This window comes from Echiichthys vipera (genome assembly GCF_963691815.1).
Source record: "Echiichthys vipera genome assembly, chromosome: 16".
NCBI classification, from domain to species: Eukaryota; Metazoa; Chordata; class Actinopteri; order Perciformes; family Trachinidae; genus Echiichthys; species Echiichthys vipera.
The window spans coordinates 23,622,299-23,633,240 of NC_139841.1; positions in this window are offsets into that span (position 1 = coordinate 23,622,299).

Below are 10,942 nucleotides of genomic sequence, written 5' to 3' on the forward strand. Positions count from 1 at the left end.
TGAAGTCAGACCAAAAATCCCCTCATGTTTCTTTCAGAGGAGCTGAGGTCCCAATAGTTCCTCTATATTGTCAGCCCTGTTGATGTGCAGATGGTCAAAAACATTTACATTCTTGGATCTTTACTAATAACAGTAAATCTGGCAATATTCAATATGTTGGAGACAGTTCTTCAGACTTTAAACTTTCCTTTTCATTGTGGAATAGGCCTAGGCTACATGATGTGGAAAAAATGCTAATATATAAAATGAGGCTATGCTAAATGTACAAAATATACAATTAATACTTAATAATCAATACAAACAGCACATGTGCACTTACATACACTCACTTTCTTCTTGTTTTGTCAATACCACTCTCATATTGATGATTATCATGAAGCTAGAACAAGCAGACGTTTAGCTTAGCGTAGCAGAAAAAGTAAAAGAAGTTCCCCTTCCCCAAGACTTACCGTTTACATTCCCGTTTTTATCCAGATTAAACAAAAATAACTTGTCAATTAGCACAATATAAAATGTGCTTTTGAACTGTGGGCAGAGACAGGCTAGCTGATTTCCCTTTCTTCCATCCTTTTTCTATGCTAAGCTGATTATCTTCACGCTATACATTCTTATTTAGCTTACAGACATGAGGGCATCAATCGTCTCATCTTTTGGCAAAAAAATTAGCACAATTCCCCGAATCATCTGTTCCTTTAATAAGGATACAGACTGTTGAATATGCTATAAATTAATTCATTATACTTGATTAAAAAAGTCTGATTTTGCTCTAGTACATTACATTGATTTAATTAGTTGCAGAAAGTTGTATGGCAATTATGTTGAGAAATAGATCAGTTAGGAACTTTGTTGTTGAGGAAAATTAACACGTTTTTAGGGGGGAAAAAAAGTAATTAACTAACAAAACGTCTGCAGAAATAGTTCACACTAAGTAATTAAGAGAGGGCATGCATTGACTCAAGCAAGGGAATGATAAGTGGGCTGCTCTTTGAATTCAAGACAGGTAGTACTGTTTTTATCCTCAAATTGATCAATTGTGACCTCAAAATACAGTCTTTCCCTGGTGTGACTTCCTCGCTAGTATTTACCAGACTGCATAAATAAATTGATTAAATACAAAACTGTTTTATTTTTCGGCTGTGGAGAAATGCAAGACAAGGTTCTGATTACAAATTGGCAGGTTGACATGAGGTTGAGGCATGGAGGTTTGTGATTGCATAACTCATATTCCTTTCAGAAATAACCTTCACAGAGGGTGACACTATTACACTAATTACTGCCCAGACGCTGTCAATTGGGATATTCATTATGTCTTCTGCAGAGAGGGAGGAGGGGGTTTAGAGACATAAACAGAGGTATTAAGGTGGTTGCAGCGTGGGTAATGCGACAACTCACAACTCGATATCTGTAGCACTGTCGTGAAGAGAAACAAATCAAAATGACCGACAAATGTTTAATATGCTGGTCAGCCGTAACAGCCGAGGTTTGCTCTTTGGGACTAGCTGGGAACATCCATCAATGACTACATTAGCATGGAAGGACTGATTGTGGATGATGTCCCTGGTGCTGGCACTATAAGAGTGTGATACTGCATATTATTTCAGTAACTTTATCAGAGAGGTCTTGTCCTAGATTCCATCCTCATATATATTTCTCCTTAATCTATCTTATTAAAATGAAAGTAGAATTAACTTGGAGCAGAGAGAGATGCTGCCTACGGAGGATGGGTGAAAAAGAGCAGGTGAGAGTTGTGCGTCAGACAAGGTGGAATTGGTTTAACAAGAAGGGGACACTGTTTCAGGGACAAATGAATAAAGGTAGAGAAATGAGAGAGAAAGGAGGGAGGATTAGAAATGGGGCGCTATGATTTATTCCAGCTGCACTTCGGTCGATGCTTTCTTATAACCAGGTGTCTGTGCCCAATCAGGCATCTTTAACTACTGTGGGGCCTTCTTGCTGCTGTCCCTGGAAATGACCAATTAGTACTGCTGAGTGTCCCTACCCTCATACGTGTAGAAGTTGCAGCTTTACCTTGAAGCCTCGGATATAGTCAATTTGAGCTACCTGTGGGCTACCCCGAGTATCTTGTGTTCCTTCTAGTGTTTCAGAGATTGATGCTTTGTAAGGTCATCAAGAGACTGGAAACAAGAGTTTTGATGAGTGTGATGCTGTTCCTACTGAGTGATCTCAACGTTGTGTCAACATCCTGTCAACTACGTGAATAAAACTGTATATTTCTGGTCGCATTTACTTTTGTACATATAACTACTGCAAGTAAAGCACTGTATTTTGTATCTAATCCATGTATTTTTACTGTTGAAATTAGATCCAGAGAAAGAAGGTAAGTCAGGTGATGTAGTATAAGACTACTAAACCACACATAGAGAGATGGGGAGGTGGATGTTTTCCAAAACACAGGACTTTCAGCTGGGGGACCGGTGTTCTGGTCCTGGTGGTATTCCGGGTGGTCCATTTTTTCTAATCCTAATCCTCGTTTTGATGCCTAACCCTCATCGCTACCGTTTATTCCATTCACTTAACAATAGTTTTGGTGCCAACTTGAAACCTAATAGAAAGAACATACCAACACCAGAGATGCATAATGAGCTTTTACGTGAAGAGTATGTCAATTAATAGCTGTAATTAGGACATCCCATGTGATCAAAGGTGAGCCATTCGCATCCAGTCAGGAATTACACAGACCCGTACCATTCCCATGGGCAACAAGAGCAGGCATGCAGAACACAAATGTGTTTATGGATGTATGCAACCAGTTCTCATCCCAACTCGCGACATACGGATGCGTTGTCAGGACCCCTTGACATCACTTGATCTCAACGCATTGGGTAGTCCTTTGCATCAAAGTGTGAAGCTTCACTACGGTTGCTGTTTTAAACACGGAGAACACCTGGTTAACATTGTGAATTCAAACAAAAGTACTTGGTTAGGGTTGGGAAAAGATCATGGGTGGGGTTAAAAAAGTATGCAATATATCTAAAGTAATGCAGGGGACTGGAACCACGGCCAATGTCCTGTGCTTATTAGACCTGTCCGCCACCCAAACCTCCTCCCTAAACTGACCTTTTCACCCTTACTTCAGGAGCACTTGTTCTGAGTGTCTGATGTTGCCATGGATGGGATTACAGTTCGTCTCATACAGACGCTCAAGGGTGCCTTGTGCAGCGATATCAGAAGCCCAGGGCGTGTGACAAATGGTTGTCGCCCTGGGAATGAGAACAGGCTGACGTATGACAGGAAGAAGAGTGTTTGATGTGTGGTCCTGCTCCTGAACTTCAGATAAATTATCTTTATTTAATGTGTCTAACTGCTGCCTAGTGTGCCCATCCATTCCAAACATGCATCCCCACACACATCACACAAGTTGTGCTGCAGCCCAATTTAGTATATATCATTTTAGCAGTTTACTTTCATTTCTTCAGTATCAAGTTTTTGAGTGTGGAGTCTTTTTTTCTCCAAATGTTGTTTACCATTATAGCTTTCTGGAGCGCAATAAAACACAGTTTGACTTTCATGTTTTGTAATTGACCTTACAGTGGGTCCCAGTGGGTAAGAAGTGTTTGGATTGTGGCTTTGTACTTACTTTCTCGCAAGCTATTGTATTGTACGTAAACACATTACTAGAGATTTTGCTCAGGGGCCAGCTCTGCAGAAATTGTTGTTTTGTTGTCTCGGAGAAGCAAATGGAGACGAGGGAATTGTAGATTCTGTCAGTCTAAGAAAATGTGTTATAGATGCAATATCATCTTCTCGAAATGAAATATAGGATAAGATGTGACTCATCAGATTTATAACAGGGATTTTGTTTTTGGACAGGTAATATAAATGAAAAGCAGTCTTCCTACTCGAACATTCACCTCCTATCGTGGTTGTTGCCATATGGCATCGATATTATTTATCAAGCTTTTTTTCATGCCTGCAGTGTTTTTTTTTCTGAAATAAAACATGCCAAAAAAACACTCTATTTCAATAAGTAATTAAAGCCAACTCATTCATCAGCTGCATAAACAAGCAGGTATTTCAGATTGGAGATGTATTATAATTACAATAAAGTACCTCATTAGTTCTCAGCAGCCATGAACATTTTTAACTAACACTCACTCACAATAGGCCTGTAAAGGACCAATGTGTGTGCTGACGGCAGTAGCATAGATGTGGGTGATTGTTGCCAGTGCAGAGCTTAGACTTTTTTATACCGAAGGAGTGATTTTCTGCACACCCACATGCCAAGAGAATATGGCTTTTGGAGAGTAACAGGAAAAATAGCTGATGCACAAGGTCTGAAAATGAGGATATTCAGTCATTCAGAACTGAAGTTTCACATGCTCCATTTTTGATTCCCTACTGCCAGCAACACATTTTTCATATTCTGAATTTCTGTAGCAATAAACAAAATGTGATGCATAGGATTTACAGCCTATTGAGGTTTTCTGTGAACATGTTTTGTCAGATCGGCTTTTTTTTTCTTGACCAATAACAATAAAGGACACTACAATCACACAAGTACGCATCTGTTGAGCCCGGGATTTATGTTGATCACAACCCTTGGTTACTGTATATCATGCAACAGCATCTCGTGACTTTAAAATCCAGCATAGATTTATGGATAACAGTCCTTCTTAACCTCCTGACCCTTCCAACGTGCAGTCCTCCAGTAGAAGAGGGTGCAGTTGAGTGAGACGAAAGCCAGATCAGGGGAGGAGGGAGGGGGCTGAAGAGATACAGCTGGATCATTGCATTGCCCACAGCACTCTGCATCGATCAGAGAGCAGCTATAATAACCTTTCAAAAGCATACTCCTGGCAGGGTAGAGTGTGGAAAAAAAAACACCTGCCTGAAACTGTCAATAGGCACCTAAATTATGTTGTAGCAGCGATGAATAAACATGGTTTGTTTTGGGGTTTTTTTGCAGTGAGAGGAGAAAAATCTCTAATCTGGGTAGAAAAGACATCCATCTGGAAAATATGCTCAAAAATAACAAGTAGGAAACAAATGAAACAAACTTGACACTGACATTGAGATGAATTAATGAAACCTGTGTGACATCAGAACACATGGCGGGAAATTGTGAAACAACAACAAGATGTGTAAAATGACAAGGGCAATAGATCCAAATGTAGTTCCGACGCAGCGGCTGATTTATAAGTTCATTACGAGAGGCTGTGTTTCGCATCCATCTTTGCTGCTTTGATATGCATGAACTGTTGCCTGACTCGTCGTGCGCTTTCAATCAGGGCTCGCTGCTCCAGTACGTGACTCGTCGGGATGTTTACAGATGGTGTCAAAGCGGAAAGAGAGCAGGAGAAACAGAGAGAGAGAGGGTGAGGGTAAAAAATGAGGGATGATGGGAATGATGTAAAACACCAAAATGATGTTAGCGGAACAAAGGGGATTTGAAGCACACAAAAATGCATCAAAGAGGGATATCAAAGCATTACAACGAAAGAAGTAATAAAATAGTGCGTCCTGATATAGCACGGATTGCCTCTCAGATAAAAAATAAACAATTCTAGTGTGAATCAAGCAGTAGAGGAATACTCCATCCTCAAAGTGACCATTTGAATATGAAAAAGGCTATGTTTGCATTACAAGGCTTCATGGTCAATTTCATTTTTTTTTCCCCCAGATCTGATCTTTTAGCCAAGAGCGTTCACATTCATGTTTGAGGTGACCCATATGTGACATCAGTCTGTCTATGGTGCGAACAATAGCCCTGAAACACCTGACATGCAACTTCACAAAGATGCACAACAGGACAGAAAACATCACAGGCATGTGGCGACTAAAGCACATCCGTAGTAACCCTAGCAACAGCCTGGGGATGTACGGTATAAACGGAATAGACGGTAGGGCGGTAATAATTTGGCTACAGAATCGCTTTTGACTCTACCCTGTAACTGGCAGAGCAGCTCTGACGTAAGCACACAATATGTGCGGATCCAGAGATCCATGAACTTCTTCGCTCTCTCCACGCCTGTTGTTGCTCTTGCAATCTTTTCAGTCCGGTTAAACCCATTGTTAAATCACCACACAATGTATCTTTATACTGTGTTTACTCTGCAATGGGTGTGTATCAGTAGGAAGCAAAAATCTAAATTGATAAAAGTAATTAGTAACTTAAGTAACTTAAGCTATGTGATAAATGCAGTAAGTAAGTAAAAAGTAGAATATTTCCTATTGAATTGTAGTGGAGTAGAAGTATAAAGTAGCATAAAAATAAAATACTCAAGTAAAAAACAAGAGCCACAAACTGTTACTGCCATTACCTGAAGGTCCATCTCCACTGTCAGCTGTCAGCTTTTGGAGCTGCCAACTGTCCACTCTCCTCCTAGCAAAGGAGGCAGAGGGACCGGCGCTGTGGTGGCTAACAGGCCGCTGCAGCAGGCAGGTAGAATAAGCAAGCTAGCTCATCTGATATGCATCAGATTTAGGACCAGATATGAAAGTGGCAAAAAGAGGAAAGATCTGGCTTTTTGGGGTGTCCACATTACTCTGAAAACATCAGAATGTGTTTTGGTGGTAGCCCTTTTGTACCAAGTGTTGCCTTGAATTCATGAATGTTTTTGTAGCATGCCTCCACAATGAATGGAGAATCCAAAAAAGGAGAAAAGTATTAATGCATTAATGTCAGAGGGCTCCAAGTTTACCAAAAGCAAAATTATATCAAAGACATCTGTTTACAAACCCTCACACGGCTCTTGCAATATAATCCAAGTCTCCTTTATCCAGTCATACACGCGGTACTTCCGAGCACATGTGTTTTCTCTATGCCTTTCTACCAACTAACTGTTTACAACACTTATGCAGAGAAACTTGCACAGGCGCACTTCTTGTCAGTTCAAATCCGGACATGTAGTTTGGGAGACTATGTGAAAATGTTAGAAGGTTTAAGTGAAAATGCATGTGTTTAGGAAGTACTGAGCATGCGACTGGATAATCAAGATTTGTATTTTATGTTTTTTTGATTCTCCGTTCACCCTGGAACCCAAGAGTACAAGGCAACACTGAATAACTGATATACAAATGGTCATTTTGAGGATGGAGTATTCCTTTAATCTCTTCTATAACTGTACTGCCGTTGATTGCACAAACAAAAATTAAAGGCAAACAAAGGAGAGCCCAGGCGGAATAGAGCATGGAGCTCTGGCATAAATTGGTCAAATTGTTGGGGTAGAACATTCCAGTAAGAACCATTATTTTCCATTAAGGGGAAACTAATGGTCAACTGCTCATTTACTAATGGATCCTGCTAGCACACAAACAGAGAGGAGGTTTGGGGGGGTAAGGGAGGTGGGTGGTGGTATGCAACCAACACCAATTGAAGACGCACAAGAGTCTCTACTCCCTTCAAAAGAGAAATAACTCAGGCTATTGAATGTTTGATTTCCAGGCCATTCTAATATGAATACCACTGTGCGAAGGAGGGAGCGTGAACATCATGAGGCTTGTTATAGTTCTTGGCTAAAGCTCAAACACAAGACATAGGGAAGGGAAATAAGGCAGAAAATTGCATTACAAGGAATAAATGGTTCTTACGTCAGCAGATCTCGTCTTCTAACACTCTCTCTTGCTCGCGCAGTGTCAAAACAGCCAATTTTCTAATCAAAGCAGTTTGCTGTTTGATAAAATATGAAATTTGGTGAGATGCTACTGAGAAAATGATGTGTTTGTGCTTGCATTCCTACGCACTCACACATGCACTTTCTTGTATACATGTGCGCTCTTTTCATCAGCAACTATCCTCATTGGGACAACGATCTGGATCAGATCAATAAACAATTATAGCCTCTCTCTGTGTGTGTGTGTGTGTGTGTGTGTGTGTGTGTGTGTGTGTGTGTGTGTGTGTGTGTGTGTGTGTGTGTGTGGTAAGAAGTGGTCAGGGTCACGGCTGATCAACAGCACTGCGCCTACCTTCTGTCTTTTTGTGTTCATAAATGACAGTGAGGACCGGTGTGACAGTGATGACAAACAGAAGGTGGAGTCAATATATTGAGTTGCTGCATGTGCCAGTGTTGATGACCAGTGTGGAGCAAGTTAGTCCAAAACATGTAATGACTTACTCATGCACTCTCTGCTCCTTCACTGTGCATGTAGATAGTTCCTCACTTGGTAGCATAAAATGTGAAAAGCACCAGCTGTGTTCTGTATCTCCTCGTAACATGAGTTATCTTGTTGGCCAGGAGGTGCTCCGCTGGTATAGCGAGGTTTTCGGAGGCCTAGTGAACACTGACAGGCTGGCAACTCCAGATGGAAGTGACATCTAACAGTCCTCGCTTGATTTGCTTTCGTCTACCAAGCTCCCCTGTCTTCTCTTTCTCATCCAGTGTCTCTCCATTCATGCATCTTGTTTTTCTCGAGCTGATTGTTGTCTGGTTTCAGCTTCATAATTCAACAGACAGATATGAGAGTGGTATCTATCTTCTCAGCAAGACAGCATAAGCACAGATGTCCAAAATGTTAAGCTATTCCTTTAGAATATACATTTAAACCTGTATTATTTATTTTGGCCGCACAGCCTTGACATATCACCTTGATAAGTTGATATGAAAGCCTTGTTAGCAAACAGCTGCTTAACATCTATACAGAGCAACATTAGAATTCATTTGGAGTTATGTTCTCATTCTCCTGATGAATATATATCTGATACTGAGTCTTCTTTAAGTTCAGTTTTTGGTCCTCATCAACTCCTGATAAAAATATCTGGCTCTTTAGAAGCAAAATGCTGCACTATGTTCACCAGCTGATTGCTGACTTTGTCGTCGCTGGAAAATAGGTTGAAGAGAGCAGTAGTAGTGAACCAAACCTAATGTTGTAGGCCGTAAAACCTAAACAATGTTAATATAACAATATTTATTAGTGCAGCTTTAAGCCCCTGAGACCCGTCATATACCTATTTTTGTATTTGTTCATGGAGGAGAAAGCAGGTCGACAGTAGATTCCCCTTAGAAGTTGTATACGTAATTTAAAAGATGGGAACCAGACGATTCATTTGCATGCAGCACAGCATGGCGTGTGAAGTTTCTATACTTATCCATCTGTAATAAAGATAGTGCTCTAGGCACCGGTTCAAAGTGTTTCAGGGCTTAGAACACTACAATGGAAGCATATCCATTCTCATATTCACTTATGTCACATAAGTTGTAGCAACAGTTTTTAGGTTCACAACATTTATGTGGGATTTGGTGCAAAATGTACCAATTTTTTGAATACTTCAGAGTTGGTAAAGCTGGTATTAGAAATCCCTCCAAAATACCACATTAAGACACCAAGACCATGAACAACACAATGTAAAAATTCAAAATGTAACCTAATATAGTAAGGTGTCAAGTTTCAAAAATGGTCACAATGAAATGGTTACTATGGTGACTAACATCATCCCACATGAATACAAATATACTTACTGAACCCACAAAAGTCTCAGCTTTCCAGTCATACCCGGTTTATGCAATCCAAAGACTGTTTAGGGACCCCAATATGCAGTTGAGTGTATACTCAATGCACCATTTTAGAATAGGCAAAAAAAAATCACATATGTGCAGCATTATTTGCAGAAACTGGGGCCCCTTTAAAGGGGATTTTGTGGGTACCAATATAACTCATTGTATTTAGATATAAAGAGGGGGGAGGTCAAGGGACCCCTCTCGTCAAAATGGCAGAAACCTCCATCCTTCATCTTCAACCGCTTGTCCCTAACAGGGTCACGGAGGGCTGGAGCCGATTCCAGCTGACACTGGGCGTGAGGTAAACTTTGGAGGGTTATTCAGCCACCTGTCATAAGCTAGCATGTTATGGTTGGTACCAATGGATTGCTTAGGTTATCTGGCTTCATATGGTACCTTCACTCTTGCTTTAGCTATAGCTGCTCATAACAGTAAGGTCGGCCAAGAATGCTGGTGGTCACATGGGTCTCAGAGAAGTTAAAGTCTTTTCAAACTTATTAAAAAATTTCACTTAACATCAAAATCATATCCAGATTACTTTTGTCTTAAGGAAATAATGTAAATTGAGCCACAGGGCGACCTCAAGATGAAGTATAATATGATGGAGATTATAAAGTTGTAAGGGATATTTGCACAGTATGTCTTGAATCATTTATTTTAATTTAATAGCTACCAATCCCGCGGTGTTCCTTCACACCTAACACCTCCATACCCACCCCCTCTCCTTCTTTAGGTTTCAGCATGTTTCACGTTCCTCTTCCCTACCCCTCCTCCTCCTCTCGTCCCTAAAAAAATAAAATAAAACCTGTATTTTCATTCCCCTCCAGTAGCGTTACTGCATTCCTCACTCTAGGGAGCGCATATTAAACCTTGCCTCACCATCGATCTCAGATAAACACATTATGCTCCATCTCAAGCACAAAATGCAATCCTGATCCCACCATAATGACACGGTGCATGGGGACAAAGCAAAATAACCACTGCTACACTAACACACCCGCTTCTGTTATATCTGAAAGGTTTACCATCCAGGTCACGGTTGTTAACGTAGCTGCTGTTCACACTAAAATAATGATGCTCGTTTTGATGCCAATCCTAGCTTCACATATTTTATATTTCATTCTTCCCACATCTTAGGTGATGTGTTGTGCAAGGTGGTTCGTGTTAATTACAGAGCATGAGGCTTTAAAGGTTGGCCAAGAAGAGGGAGCCCTCCATCCTCAAAGCCAGCTGGAACTTTTGAGTCAGATCAAACGATTACTGGTTGCAGGCGGTGGCCTTCATCACCAGCATAAAGTCATTCCAAAATACATACAAACATGCAATATGTGCTCGTGTGTGTGTGTGTGTGTGTGTGTGTGTGTGTGTGTGTGTGTGTGTGTGTGTGCTCGAGCAGCCGAGTTTGACAGCTCGGTGAATATCCTAGACTGATCTTTTGAGATACAGAATTCACTTTGATCTAAGTGTTGCCATGTTGGAAACGTGTG